Here is a 12,946-nt window from a genome sequence, read left to right on the forward strand (position 1 = left end):
CCTGTTTCTTATGGTGGACCTAATATATAATTTTCTCATTTCAAGGTTCATGAAGTATTATTTATATGATGTCCTATGGGATTATAAGAATGACTTTTATGAGATTGAATAATGCTCAGACAATAACTTTTAGATCTTAGTGTTTCTACAGTTAGTGATTTCAGTTACATTCCATTGTTTTTCTTTTAATTGGAGAATTCCATTTAAGCCACGTTTTCTTTCATGATTGTTCTTTTTGTAATGCACATGATCAAGTTTACTGAGCCAATTTGTTTATGTAAACAATAGGAGGCTTCATACACCATGGGGCTGTTTTGGCACATAAATCAACACACAGGGCAGTGCTAGCTGTGTAACAGAAGCTCCATAATTAGCAGTAAATATCCAGAACCCATGGACTGTCATCTTTGTTGATTAAATTATGCCAAGCATCTAGAAAACTGACTTTGCACATTATGCTTATAATATATGTATTGAATAAACAAATCTCAATGAGAACCTTTTCTGATATCTACATTGGAGAGGGACTCCTGTTTCAGAACCCCGGGAAGTTTGTTCATTCTGTGCCAAGGACAAAATCCAGCAAGAAGGAATCTCAAATGTGGCTTACAAATGCAAAAACAGCTTTGCTTTCTATGTGGTGATCCAAATATAGAGGGGCACAGGCCAATGAGGCAGAGAACTTCTTTTGCAAAAAGACAGAAAAATGTATATATAAGCAACCAGAACATCCTAAGCAGCCTTCGTACAGAGCCAGGCACTACACATCTTCTCGCTGTGTAGTTTGCCATTTGGTCTCTACAAGATTCATCTTCCCACTTTTCAAAGGCATAGATTGAGAGAGCTGCTGTGATATCCTTAGTACACACCTAGCAGCTTGCTGAGTCACCAGTGCATCTTGAAGGAATTAGACACCTACACCTGGCCCAGGAACTGTGGATTAAGGGTGGGGTACTGTTAGGAGCCCAGGAAAGTGGTGAAAGAGAAGATGGCTCAACTCCGAAGTCCAGTACCAGAGGCTTATTCAGCTTCTCCCTTGTACCTGGCTGGGAGTATCTGCATAATTCTCATCTCAGGGTTTAGGGTAGACATACTTTTATATGGAGTGGAACAAGAAGAGGCATATGCTCAATGATATCACTGTGAACCACTGGCAGGTTGGGGGCTGGGGCTTATATGAGGAAGCTCCTATTCTTTAGACACGTGTGCATGTGGAGGACATACCTGTGCATGGTGAAGAAGGTTCTAGGCTTCCAAAGATCTATGTGTGTTAGGCACAGTGGCTTAGGCCTGTAATCCCAGCACTTTGGGAGACAATGGCAGATAGATCACCTGAGGTTAGGAGATCAAGACCAGCCTGGCTAACATGGTGAAACCCTGTCTCTACTAACAACACAAAAAATTAGCCAGGTGAAGTGGTCGGCACCTGTAATCCCAGCTACTCAGGAGGCTGAGGCAGGAGAATTGCTGGAACCCAGGAGAAGGAGGTTAGAGTGAGCCAAGATTGCACCATTGCATTTTAGTCTGAGTTACAAGTGCAAAACCCCATCTGCAAAACAAACAACAAAAACAAAGTTTTATGTGGAGGTGGAGAATAATTAAGCCATTAACACCTTCAAGCCATGTTCATGATACTTTTTCATCTGTGGAGCAACAGCACCCACCTATATTAACAGCCTGTATGAAGAGAATTATCCCAGCGAATCCTCATAAAATGTCCTTGTTGTAGAGTTGGGAAAACACAAGTTTTGCAATTTCAAATGTCTGCTCAACAGCACATGGGTCAGAACTGAGAATTGTAAGCAGCAATGGCTGCAAGCAATTTCCTTCAAGCTAATCGTGGCTGTATCTGCTCCTCACATGGATTGAAAGGGCCTCAAGAAGCCTCAGTTTCTATTGTAGAGACAGCACACAAGCCAAGACAGCTTAGGAGTACCTTTTTGACTTTAAGTAACACAAATTTTTAGCATTGAAAGGAACCTTGCCAAGTAGCTACATTCCAGCCATGACAAGGGGGAAAATGCTGGGAGAGTTCAGGATGGGAGAAAGTTGGTTTCAAGGCCAAGAATCTGAGCAGATGACTCAGGGAAAACACACGTATTAAGCAATTGAAAGACAACTTGAACATTTCAGTCAGAAAACTGGAAATCAACATGAATCTACATGATTTTGTTTTCCACATGGACATTATATTGGCAAAAAATTAAAGTTAACATCCAGGTGAATCTGGATTGGGAGACACAGCTATATTCAGAAATTGCTGGTGGCAATGTCCCTTCCAAAGCTCTCTTCGTAAGTGATCTACCTATAGCTATTGCAGTTTTACATATGCATATCCCCTAATCTCATGTTTGGGAGCAACTTCAGCCACTGGTTCAGCCTGATGGAAGAACTGGTGTAGTTGGGATTATTCAAAAGAATGGGCTGGGTGGACAGACACCTGTAATCCCAGCATTTTGGGAGACTGAAGTGGGGGTATCATGAGGTCAGGAGTTGGAGACCGGCCTGGCCAACCTGGTGAAATGCTGTTTCTACTAAATATACAAAAACTAGCTGGGTGTGGTGGTGGACACTTTTAATCAAAGCTACTCAGGAGGCTGTGGCAGGAGAATCACTTGAACCCAGAAGGTGGAGGTTGCATTGAGCTGAGATCACACCACTGCACTCCAGCCTGGGTGACAGATGGAGACTCTGTCTCAAAAAGGAAAAGAGAGAGAGGGAGAATGGGCTGGCGAGAACAGGATCCTGCTGGGGAGATCCTGGGTTGCCTGCAAGTGCCTATGTGAGGCTTTGTCACCCACTGTCTGATGCCTGTGGACTGCCCTGTGAGTGCCAAGATGTGGTGAAAGTTCCACCAGGCTAGAGGAGACTGATGGGGAGTTCGAAATTGCCAAGGAGCTTGGAGGTCAGTGGGCAGAGAAGGCTTAGGTTGGCCTCAGCCATGGACTGTTCACCTGGTAGCCGAGAGCAAGGTCCCCAAGTTAGAGAAGCAGAAATGAACCTAGAAAAAGTCCTGCCCACTGTTGTTCACTCTGTTAGCTGCCCCTATGGAGGTTAAATGAAAGAAAGCCTTGGCAGAGAGCTGCCAGGGGAGGCTGAAGCCTCAGGCCTGCTTCTGAGGGTGGCTTTGAATGGCAGTGGCTGCAAGGGCCCAGGGTCCCATTTTCTGTGGCAGACAGAGAAGAAAAGAGAAGCTGTGCCACTTGCCTCACACTCACCTCAAACTCACTGGGGCTCTAGGTGGTAGCTGCACCAGGTCAGACCTTGAGGGGCAGGGCTGAGTTCTGATACTGGGCAGATACTGGGACCCATACAGGCCAGGAGCAGAATTCTGGGGGCTGGGAATTGAGTGCGGGTGCCAGTGTGAGGAGCAGGCTGGTTCCACCACCTCCTCCCTCTCCCAGGAAGGGAGCTAGCATCAAAGCCCCTACCATGACAGGAAGGCCAAGATTCCCCTCAATGTCGGGCCACTGAAAGAGACCAGGGACCCCATGTGGATAGAGTGAGTCACTGGTCCCTTCAGAGCAAGCAATGAGTTTTGGCTCTGAGGGGTCTCCATCTTCCCAATCGCCCAGTACATGTTGGGACAAATGCTCTCTTGGAAACTGCCCTAGAGGCAACCTTAGACAAGTTCTATCTCTAGGTGAGGGTGTCAAAAGCCATGCTCTGAGGGGAAGCCACATGGAACCTGGTGATATAGTCTCACATAAGAGGACTGGTGTGCATCAGACAATAAACAATATCAGCTTTCAGGAGGGCACAGGAGATAACAGTTTTTTTTTAATGAGTCTCACTGCCACCCAGACTGGAGTGTAGTGGCATAATCTTGGCTCACTGTAACTCTCTCCTTTCAGGTTCAAGACAGTCTTTTACCTTAGACTTCCAAGTAGCTGGGATTACAGGCATGTGCTATGATGCTGGCTAATTTTTGCATTTTTAGGAGAGAAGAGCTTTCATCATATTGACTAGGCTGGTCTCAACCTCCTACCCTCAAGTGAACCACCCACCTCGACCTCCCAAAGTGCTGGGATTACATGTGTAAGCCCCTGTGCCTGGCCTGAGATCATATCTTCTCTTCAGGACTTGGAGAGAATGGGGATTGCATGTCTGCACAGAGTCCATAAAACAGCTTTGTGTGACTGGTGCCCAAGCCTGAGGGAACCTGGAGTGTGATAGTTGATTATTGGGATAATATGACGGTTGATCATTGATTATTGGGAACTGAATAAGGTGACTCTGGCCATGTGTGCTGCTATCCCCCAAATGGCTCAAATCCTGGAAAAACTAAGTAGTTGCTCAGGTCTATGGCACAGTCCTGCCATTGGCAAATGCTTTCTGCAGCATAAGTTTAGACTCAAAGTCCCAGGACCTTTTTGCCTTCAGCTGAGAAGAACAACAGTGTACCTTTTAGTTGTTCCCAGTGAAAGTTACTCAGCCCAACAGCCCACCTCTCTGGCATGTTTTAGAGTGAAGTGAGACATTTTGGAGTGATGTACCCCTCATTCTCTGGGAACACTGTATGGATAATATTCTTTTACTCTCCACAGACTTAAGTATTTTTCAGAAACCTACCCAGAACTCTTAGAGCATTTACAATCCAGAGGATAGGCCAGGGCCCAGAAAGTCCAGGGACCAGGGGGCACCATAACATTCCTGGGCATGATGGGTTAAGTAAGACACAAGTTTTGCCAATAGCTGTGATTACCAAAATCCAGGCATACCCACAAGCCACTGTATAGTTTGAATCTGTGTCCACACCTGAATCTCAAATCTAATAATAATCTGCAGTATTGGAGGTGAGGCCTGGTGGGAGGTGTTTGAATAATGGGTGTGGTTTCTCATGAGTAGTTCAGCACCATCGCTCCCATGCTGTTCTTGTGATAGTGAGAGCTCTCACAAGATCTAGTTGTTTGAATGTGTGTCTCACCTCTCCCTTCTCCCTCTTCCTCCTGCTCCAGCCAGAAAAGATGTCTCTGTTTCCTCTTCCCTTTCCAACATGATTTTCAGCTCCCTGAGGCCTCTCCCAAAGCTGAGCAGAACGCACTTTGCTTTCTGTACAGCCTGTGGAACTGTGAGCCAAGGAAACTCAGTTCCAGGTATTTATTTATAGTGGTGTGAGGATGGACTAATATATCTTGCTTTATATTAGTAATATAAAAAGTGCCATATTTTCAAAGGGATTCCCCAACACAGAAGGCATCAAGAAACCAAAGAATGAGACAGACAAATCCAATTTTTCAGTAAATGGTAATTTATTGTGGGGAATTTATGAACAGAAGCATGATCTTGAATTGTAGCAACTTAAGTAGTTCTCCAGGCAGTTACCCCAAGATTTAGGGCTTACGTAGTATAGGAAAAGAGAAAATATGCTGTATTCAGATTGTGCAGGACAATTAAAGTCAGCCTTCCAGGAAGAGAAGGATGTGCCCATTGTAGCCTGAAATTTGCATAATACATCCAGGTTGCTTTGACCTAAGGAGAAGATTAGCAGTAGGTATGTGCTCTTACACAAGAAACAGCAGAACAGGTGGAAATCTTAAAGGCATTTCCAGAATTGGGGTTACTCCGAAGTAAACATGGTGGATTTGCATCCAACGCAAAGTTGCTTTAGCCTCCACAGAGCTCCTTTCCCAGACCCATGGAGCCCTAAGGGTTTAGGGGACCAGCATAGACGTTCTCATCCAGGCAGTTTGATCCCTTCGGTTCTCAAAAGAAAATTGAATGTACACATCTGCTTATTATTCTCAAATGATTTTTTCTTTTACCTTCTTGTTTCTTGAATCTTTCCTTCTTTTTCCTCTCCTCAGAAAAAGCTCCAGAAAATTTTAAAATATTTTCAGAAAAGACAGTACCCTGAGTAGGATTTGCACATCAATAAAACGTAGAGATGGGAGGTGGGTGTCAGAGGTTTTCAGGGGTAGAGAAATAGATTAGGCTGGAAGGGGTACTGGGCCAGGTGTGAGGGTGTGCACACTTGTGTGTGTGCGTGTGTGTATGTATGTGTCTTTTTTACTAAACGTTTACTTGAAAACCTCCAGCCCTGTCTAGAGTAGATTAAGTGAAAGTCAAGTGTTTGCCTGTGGGCAGGTGGAAAGTTTGGGGACAGGCAACCCCAGTAATTGGATGTGCTGATGGCAGCTGGGCTGTCGAGCAGGCATGATGAAATGCAGAAAGATCAGTGCTCTGATTCCCACATTGATCCATGCTGCTAGCACGGACTTCCTGCAGGCTGTGAGGTGGGTGTGGTAGGTGGGGCTTCCTTCTTTCCCCAGACCTGCCCAGCAATTTCATAGGAAGCCAGGCCTCTGTTACTGCTTCTTCCTGTACTGCACCTATACAGGGAGGGTCACTCTGTCTGTACCAATGATGGGGACAGCAGAGGAATATCTGCCAGGTGAGTCTCCATTGGTAAATATGATGTGGATATATATATGTTTGCTGTGGCTCCCCACTCTGTCCTTTGCAGACACTGCTAATCAGTCACAGTTGTGGGATTCTCACCCCAGTGCCCAGTGAGTACTACTAAAAGCTCCAGATGGTATAAGTACCTGGAGACTTTTGAATTCTCTGTGGATTCTTCCTGACCTGATTTCAGAACCTTCCCTGGAAATGAGGAAGTGACATGTCACCACCCAGTACCTTAGGAAAACCCTGTTTTGTCAGTCTGAAATGGCATCTTGGGTGACCACACCTTCTGAGTGGAGAAAGAGAGGGTTCTGTGCAGGGAACTCCCTTGGTACATCATGGGGTAAGTGAGGTCTGTGGTCTAACATAAAGCCTGGCATGTGGAGCAGAGATTCCAGTGGTTCTGTGACAAATAGTTGCTGCTCAACCAGGTCCCCCAAGACACCTTTTCCCTCTCCCACCATAGCTGGGTCTGGATGGGAATGTGGACACCCCTAGACTCCAGAGAATGGGACCCTGTACAGTGGTGGTGCCGGCATGTGGGGTGAAGGCAGCTGGGACCGGGCCTTGAAGTGTGGGAGAAGCCATCTTCTCCTGTGAGGCTCTGGGCAACTCACTGCCATCTTTGGGCCTCTATTTCCTCATTTGGAAAATGTACAAATGATGAGCCTGGTTTGCAGTTGTCACAAGATGATGATGGGGTTCAGGGAGGAAGAGAATTTGAGGTTGCTCGCACCTGGCCCGTTCCACGAACAATGATGGTGAGAGAAACGCTGAGAGCCACATGAAACTGAGTATTCGGGAGGCCCTGTGAGGAAGGTGTGGTTTCCATCACACCTCCCAGATGAGGAAACAGTCTCAGGGGGGCCCAGCCACCTGCCCAGGGTGACACAGACAGTGCGTGTTGGAGCTGGGAGTTAATCTAGGATCAGGGCTCACTGGAGGGGTGGGAGCATTGCCACAGTTGGCTTAGGCCAGTAATCTAGGATTTGAGGTATAACTGAGTGAAGGGAGGAAAAAATAGTCTCCCTCACCTTGTCCCAGACCCTGGCAGGTGGGAACCTCCAAATTGCCCATGCTAGAGAAGAATCCCCAGACAACCCAGATAAGGCTGTAGGAGCAGCAGGTGAGTATATGTGTGTTGGGGAGGGTCTCCAGGGAGTCAAAAACAGGCTTCTTCCCTCCCTGCTGGAGGCCTCCACATCAAGTGAGCAGGGAGTCTTCCTCCCCCAGCCCTTCCCTAATGTAGTCACAGAGCCTAAAATGCCTCCGTCAGAGAGACCAGAGAAACCACCTGGGTGAGCTGGGCTCAGGGTAGATTTGGGGAACGGTAGGACAGGGGACTCCATGACCTTATAACTTGTTAAAATCCCACCATGGAAGTAACTAGGGATGTCTACTGGCCTTGGAGACCAGATGGGGAGACATGGAGAGTAGGGAGAGTACTGGGGGAGGCAGCTGAGGGTCCTGGGGTCTTTCAAGTAGGAGAACTGGGGAGGAAGTCTATAGGCAGGAGGGGTTGGTGAGATTTTAGGAGACGGGTCTTGAGTGGGCACCTGACAGTGGGGACTCACCACCACTATCACTACAATGGCCCAGGGTGATGGGCCCTCTTTGGGCAGGTGTCTCACTGACCTGGTGAAGCTAGACACTGCAATGAAGGACTGTGGATGGGGTAAGCCTGGTGCAGGCACATCGAGGACCAGGATCCCGAGTGTTGGGAGGAGAGAGCCCTGGATTCAGCCCTTCCATCTCAGCAAGCCTCCTTCTGTGTGAGCGGCACAGTCCTCCCCCTGCCTTGTGAGCTGGAGGATTGGGCCCATTTTACTTCTGAGTGGTGGAGGCTTCAGAGCAGCTGCCAGTCCGTGCTCCCTGAGTGCTGAAACTGTAGAGCTGCATGACTGCAAAACTGCATGAGCTGCAGGCTGAGCTGGACAAAGCCTTTCCCTCTGCTGGTGCCCTTGGTGGGAGAGGAAAATTGGGGCCCTCCCTCATCAGGCAGCTCCTATGTGTCCAAGCATTTTTGTTCTATACAGGACCTCCATTTGTCTGTCTGTTGTCAGAAAGCGTTGGTGTAGAAGGTTTCTGAGACACAACTCCCTAACCTCCTTGTTAGAGCCCAGTGCCCGATTCAGGTTCCAGTGCTATTCTGTGCACATCCCTCACCCCTAGTGGCCTGGCAGTAGTGCAGCATGGAAGGGTGTGGAAATGGGGACCACTCACGGGCCACTTCTACTGCCTGCTTTTTAAATTGTGTATGGATTACATTACATTTTTGTGTTTCTTCACATGTTGTATCAATTGTAAAGTTGTGTGCTAAAACTGTAAGGAATCATTATAGAGACTCCCAATTCTGTTGTGTACCTTTGAAGAGTGATTCAGGAGGTTTAAAAACAGCTATTATAAATCTGTTCATGGGAGTTAAGAAAAATAGTCTAAGAATGGATTAAGAGATGTGGAACATCAGCAAGAAAAAAGGGAAATTATGAAAGAAGAAGATAAGAAATTTTAAAAAATACTTTTCAGCTTATTCAAAGACTAGAAACAGAAGAGTAATAGAAATTGTCCATTCTGAATAAAAGAGTGAAAAAGCTTAAAGGAAATGAAGAGTCTTAGAGATATGTGAAGTGACGGAGTCCAAGTTGAAGAGGGGACAGAAAAATTAAATGAGGTGCAAAGTACATTACCAAAAGGTAGCTAAAAAATTTCAAAAATCTGTCAAATCCCCCCAGTTTTTATACCCAATATGTCAAGAAACCCCTCCAAAAAACACAAATAAAATCATTCCGAGGCCATACTTTAACTTAGGAGACTGGCAGGGCTTTCTACCGACTTTCTGTGATTTCTGATATTAATTACTTAGAAGAATGAAAAATAGTTTCTCCTCAGAGTTCCTTTTATTTTCTTGGAGAACGTCTGACTTAGGCACAGATGACCGACAATTATTAAAGGCAGATAACTTTCCAGTTTTCTCTTAAATTTCCAGTGTCTTAAATTGGAAATTATTTAAATTTGCTTCTTCCAAATCTGCAGTAATATTGAGGCTCCAGAAAGACATCCCACGGAGATTCTGCTCTTGTGCATCTGTCCTGCAAGGAGCTGAGGCTGTGCCTCTTCTAGTTTCATTAGCACATAGTCTTTTGGTACTTCCAGTTAATCTGAAAAACTAAATGTTAAAATGCATTCAGGCCAGGAGTGCTGGGTCACGCCTGTAATTACAACACTTTGGGAGGCCGGGGCAGGTGGATCACTTGTCAGGAGTTTGAGATCAGCCTAATCAATATGATGAAATCCCATCTTTACTAGAAATTCAAAAATGAGCCAGGCGTGTTGCCATCTGCCTATAATTTCAGCTACTGGAGAAGCTGAAGCAGACGAATCACTTTAACCTGAGAGGTAGAGGTTGCAGGGAGCTAAGATCAAATCGTAGAGCCTGGGCCACAGAGTGAGACTCTGTCTCAAAAAAGAAAAAGAAATGGATTCAAGAAATTATCATTGTTAAGTTCCACCAGCAAATTATTAAATGTAGTTTTAAAGAAATAGTTAAAAACGGAAATTAAACGTGTTTCCAAGAAAGCCCTGTTCATAACAGAAACACAGACACTGTTCATGACCTCACCACACAAACTTCTCTCACGTGCTGGGAGGGACCAAGGGGCTCTCTGATCCTGCACCTGCGTTAACTGGAGATCCACACTAGGACCCCAAGGCTTGGGAACCAGCCTGGGTTGAAGAAAAGAAGTGGTAAATGTGGCTCCCAAAGTGGTTAAGGGGCTCCCTTCCCTGTGGCTGTTTCCTTACCGGATGCAGCAGGGCCAGCTTTTCACTGTGACGTTTTCTACATTTTATTAGAGTGTCAGGAGCGTCCCTTTTCAAGGCCTAACCCAGTAGTGGGCCATGATGAAGTCTCGAGGTCCAAAGGGTGCTCTTGGGGTCCGTAGGAGGATTTGTGACAGCCTAGATAATAGAGGAAATGTTTGCTTTGAAAAAGCAAGTGCCAGGTTCAGGGACAATGTATATTCATTTCTGTCAATGACCTGATGGTTTCAGACATTCACGATGGAGCTGCCCGCGTGGGATCTGAAGAAGTCCAAGAACTGTCAGACACTTGGCCAGTAGCCACATTTCTACACAGGGACTACATTGCGCATGTCCAAAAAAGAGTTTTAGGGACGGAGAGAGAAAGGTCAGTGCCGAGGGGAGAGGAAAGGCTGAGGGAAGGGAAGAGGCAGGGCCAAGGGGATGAGGTGGGGCAGAGGGAAGGAGAGAAGGAAGAGAAGGGATGGGGTGAAGGAAGGGGACGGAGAGAGTTCAGTTACAGAGGGAGGATCATTACTATGGCAACTGACAGGTTTGTGAGCAGCTCCAGGTCCCCTGCTGCTCAGTGATAAATCAAACTGCTGGCACTGACTGAGCATAAAGCCAGCTTTTTAGGGAGAGTTATGGCATAATTACAAGGTATTACCAGCAGTCCTGTCCCTCTGTGAGAGGCAGGATTGGTTTGGGAATGGTCAGGGACCTTTGGCATGGCAGAACTGCTCTGGACGAGGGAAGGCCTGGATCGGAGAGGGGTAGCTACACCTGTTATACTGGGAGTTGTCATCTGTGATTGTGCATTCTGGGACTTGTGATCTCTTCACTGCTCCCACAGTTGTTTAAAAGCACTTCAAAACTACAATCCCGGCATGTCATGGGGTCGGGGACTGGGTGCAGTTCTTGAGAAAGAGCTGAGAGGCTCATTTTTTCCCCAGGGCTGGAAACTGTACCTCTGAAAATTTCCCCGCCCGTTGGTGGCAAGACGGCTAAACTAGAATCCCAGCAGATGAAATGCAAGGAGGTGGTTAACACAGAAGGGGTTGCCAGGGCAGTGTGGACCTCGCCGCTTCCATAGCGATGTTGGCTACTGATTGCCTGCACTTCCTTGCCATGGGAATTGCGTCGAAAGAGGGACAGAAGAAGAAGGTCCAGGTTGGGCAGTGATCAGGGCAAAGCGCTGTGAAGCGCACCTTTCTCGTGTCCTACTGGGACGTGTGTGGTCCTCACACAACATCTCACTGATCAGCTGGGTTTCCTCCTCCAAATGCTTGCAGGGTCTTTACTGGGCATCGTGGCTTCTCCAGCCCAGGCAGCAGCCTGATTTCCTAAGTTGCTGTGAAAAGTGGCCTGAGATCCAGACGCTGTCCATTGTGCTGCTCCCCTCTTTTCCCTCCAGCATGAGAGCAGTTCAGACACTTTGGGGAGAAAACCGCTGCCAGGCCCACCAGTGCGCAAGTTCAGAGCTCTGTAGGGGGTAACATGGACTGTGGCTTCTTGAAAATATCACACTCGCCAGCGGCTTTCTCACAGATGTGGATGTTGAAGCCGCAGGAAGGATCATTATTGGTTTTTTCAGGAGATGCAAGGAGCACAGGAGAAAATCTCAATTCCAAGTTCTGTGTCTCTGGTGTGATGGCATGCAGACTTTTCGGGGGCTGCCCTTGGAACCGACTCCTTTGTGCATATGGGCAGCATCCGCTGGACAGTGCCAACATTGTGGCTCCACAGCTGGGCACGCAAAAGCACCTGCGCAAACAGCCTGTCAAAAGCCACAGCGTTGAGACATAGCTCCCATCACAGTGACAGCCACCGTTGCCTGGAAAATGATCTCAGTGACTTAGCAAAGCAGGGGCCCTCCGTGGCAGTGCCTCAGCATTGGGCAATGCACCCTTTCTTCGTGTGACCATCTTGCGATTTTAGGAATCCGGCAGGTCAAACCAGGCAGAAGAAAGATCTGTTGGGATTTCAGGGATGTCCACGGCGCTCCCCAAGAATCACTAAGAGGCTTCAGGCCTGCCCAAACAGTGGGAAGGTGCCTCTCATTGAAAGCCCTCCTGACTGGGATTTCCAGGCTGGGATAATCCAGTGAATTAGTTTCAGGTACCCACTGCCGGCCTGTGGCTGGGCTGCTCTGTCCCCAAGGGATTTCCAGAAAGAGAGCAGAACCCCGCAGCCTCAGGAGCTACCTGGCAGTGTGGGTTTCCATGCGAGTGTTGAATGCCTCCCTGTGTATTCCTGAGTGTGTGTGAGTGTGTGTATGCATGTATCTTTCTGAGTGTGTTGAGGAGTGTGTGTGTGTCTGTGTGGGACATGCTGACACGAGTGTGGCCAGTGCACTCCAGCACGGTTTCTCTGTAATCCACTTACTTTCTGCTGCTGATCAACGTTTGGCTCAGTTTGGGGCTGCGGCGCCCTGCATTCTTCTTTTTCCTGGTGGTGTTCAAAGCCTCAGTGTAGTGGGGTCTGGCTGCCACCTGCAGGTGCAATAATCACGTGCTTATACTGAGGTTGGTCACTCCTAGAGAAACAAGATGGGTGCAACACACCTAAAATCAATTTCCTCCAGGATGCCTTGGTCCTGTGGCACATCAAAGGCTGGAGAGACCCAGCCCTCCCATCCTCATGACCACTTGAGGGGCTCCAGTGGTGTCCTTAAACTCATGTGTATTTCGTCTACTTAGAATTCTTGTTAAAAGACAGATTGTAATTCCTGTGTTGAGGTGAG

The 12,946-nt window shown here is 47.2% G+C and overlaps 1 long non-coding RNA gene across 1 annotated transcript in view; it reads right to left on the reverse strand.

Moving 5' to 3' along the window:
* Positions 1-5,233: 5,233 nt before the first annotated feature.
* The window catches only part of LOC118150973 (uncharacterized), a 51,825-nt gene continuing 44,112 nt past the window's right edge, over positions 5,234-12,946 (reverse strand). The window contains exons 2-4 of the long non-coding RNA XR_008477067.2: positions 12,589-12,695; positions 10,207-10,362; positions 5,234-9,571 (exon numbers count right to left, since the gene is read on the reverse strand). This is a non-coding gene — a long non-coding RNA (uncharacterized LOC118150973). The remainder of the gene's footprint in view (positions 9,572-10,206; positions 10,363-12,588; positions 12,696-12,946) is intronic.

The sequence above is a fragment of the Callithrix jacchus genome, chromosome 16, assembly GCF_049354715.1.
Source record: "Callithrix jacchus isolate 240 chromosome 16, calJac240_pri, whole genome shotgun sequence".
NCBI lineage: Eukaryota > Metazoa > Chordata > Mammalia > Primates > Cebidae > Callithrix > Callithrix jacchus.